The sequence below is a fragment of the Phalaenopsis equestris genome, unplaced genomic scaffold (assembly GCF_001263595.1).
Source record: "Phalaenopsis equestris unplaced genomic scaffold, ASM126359v1 Scaffold233457, whole genome shotgun sequence".
NCBI lineage: Eukaryota > Viridiplantae > Streptophyta > Magnoliopsida > Asparagales > Orchidaceae > Phalaenopsis > Phalaenopsis equestris.
The window spans coordinates 48,745-51,334 of record NW_018251403.1 but is presented as its reverse complement, the minus strand read 5'-3'; the positions used below and the strand labels follow the sequence as shown (position 1 = coordinate 51,334).

General features: G+C 45.6%; 1 pseudogene; it reads left to right on the top strand.

Moving 5' to 3' along the window:
- Positions 1-449: 449 nt before the first annotated feature.
- On the top strand, positions 450-879 carry LOC110038670 (annotated as a pseudogene).
- Positions 880-2,590: the final 1,711 nt, after the last annotated feature.

The window sequence follows — 2,590 nt, the reverse complement described above, 5'->3', positions numbered from 1 at the left end:
CCTGCAGATTCCTCAAGTTTTCCGATTCCGTAGGTTCCTTCCTTTTTCCGCATCGAGGTTCCTTCCTATTTCCACAGGCTAGGAATGGAAAGCGCGTTCGAATCTACGCAGCAGCAAGAGGAAATCTAGGGAATATTCCTATAGTAGAAATCAAGATTCCCTTCTGATTACTGCCTCCTTCCCTTTCTCCGGTTCGCCTCCAGCAGCTACCTTCAGAAATTTTGGGCGCCTCGTAGAAGAAAGGGAATTGCCTCCTCCTCCAAGCACCCCGACATTTCTTCACGCAGCTTTTCTGGATCTCCAACGTCTCCTCATTCCAATCATAAAACCAATGGCATGAGGATGTGAATCAGTTTCTCCTTGTTGTACGCAGAGCTGCAACAGTCTTCTACGCCTTCCTCTCCAAATCACCTTGAAGAAAATCCACCATCCCTCATATACGTTTCGGGATGGCTCTCCTACAATCATATTCTAATGCTTCCTCTGGGATGGGAGTTGCTGATCACTGTCGAGACACATTCTTAGAGCTACAAAGAAAGAAAACACATCGATATGTGATTTTCAAAATTTACGAGAAGCGAAAGGAGGTGGTTGTGGAGAAGACTGGAGGTGCTGCTGAGAGCTACGATGATTTCTTGGCAAGCCTGCCTAAAAATGATTGTCGATATGTCGTCTATGATTTTGATTTTGTGACACAAGAAATGTGCAAGAAGAGGAAGATTTTTTTCATTGCTTGGTCTCCATCTGTTTCTTGAATTTGAGCCAATATGTTCTACGCAACGATGAGCAATGATTCAGGCGAGAGATGGATGGAGTTCATTATGAGATTCAGGACCTTCCGAGCTCAACATTGTGGTACTCAGAGATTGAGCAAATTAAATAGCCTCTGCTCTTTTTGGTCCATATTAAATTTGCAAAAACACATTTATAATGGTTGTTGTGGTATACTGCTTTGAATATATTGCTACATGGACATGCTTCATGATCTCCTCCACCTTCATTATATATATCCAGAGCAATGTGAACTGGACACTAGGCTTGGCTATCCTTGCCATCATGACGTTCATCTCCTGCATCTTCTTCTTCCTCGGTAGCAGATCGAGTTCATCCCTATAATCCCTCCTACGGCTATTCCTTTTTCCTTCGAAGTCGGATTCGACACCATCATCAAGATCATTTCAAGCAAATTCAGTGAACTCGCGAGGGTGGCACCAACGATGCTGCCACCCGCCTCATCATCTCGCCAGAGATATCGATGTTGTGGATCGGACAAGCCGTCCATTTCTCCTGTCAGGCCGAGTTGCATTTCCAACCTCAAAGTAGCCATTAGAACCGGAGACCTCTCTACATTCTTCTCTGCATCCGACAATTCTCGTAGCTTCTGTTGCACCTTGCTTTTTTCTGTATGCTGGGGCAGCCAGTTTTCAGAGTCAATTTATGTAGCCTTTGCTGTGCCTCAATTTTTTTTCTGCGTAGGTGCCTGGTTCACTACACCATTGCGATTTCAGCGGTTTTCCCTACGCAGGCATTTGGGCAACTGCAGACTTGCATTTTCCGCAAACAACGGACATTATTTTCTCTTTCTAGTAAAAATTTTGGTTCACCAATGGGATTTATTTTTTTCTCTCCGGTGCAAATCACGGAAGAACTCCAGTTGAAATTCCAGTTTTCACTCTCTAATGAAAGTCTTTGTCCCCTGCAGAATCGCACAGAGCACTAGCCTCCTTGCGGTCTCTCCCATGGTAGTTTTCCCTGCATTTTTTTCAGTCGCAGATCCTTCCTGCAGGATCTTCCAGCCTTCAGACCTCTCGATTTCCTTCCAGGACCGTCGAGGCACCTCCTTATAGCGGGACCTATCCCTTGATGGCTTTCCTACCATTAGAACTCCCTCATGTAGTCCTTCCTGCCGGTGAAATTCCGTCCTGCGACCTTTTTTGCCGCTAGAGCTTCCTGCGTACATATCTGCTGCCGACTAGACCTTCGAGCTTACTCCTGCAGCTAGTTCTCTCCTTTGCAGCCTTTCCCGCCATCGAACCTCCCTCATGCAGCTTTTCTTGCCATCAAATCTACCTCAACAAAATTTTCCTTGCAGATTTTGGCCAGCTCTTCCCAAGGAAAGCACTGCTCTTTCCTGCAGCATTATTGCAGCCTTCTCCGAGCACTACAGTTTTCTTAAGCACTGTTGTTGGCCCTCTGCTGCTTTCTTGCAATCTCTCTGCAACCTCCTTGTAGCTTTCCTGCAACCTCCCTGCAGCCTTCTTGCATCTTTCATGCAATTATCATTCAACCGGTGACTTACAAATTCATCAATGTCTCGAAATTGAGGTTAACCCTCTTCCAGGCCACTCTCACGCTTCGGCCACTCTCAGGATTCGACACTCTCAAGCGTCGGAATTCTCGGCTTCGAAGCTCTCAGGCTTCGGCGCTCTCAGGTTTTAGCACTCTCAGGCTTCGACACTTACGATTTGAGGATTGTTGGAGTTTTTTTGTCAAATTAATGCTACCTGTCCAGTCAGCATACCACAGCCGATGTTTTCAAATTTAAGTTAAAATATGGTTTTCAACCATGTTAAAATTGAGGGGGAGTGTT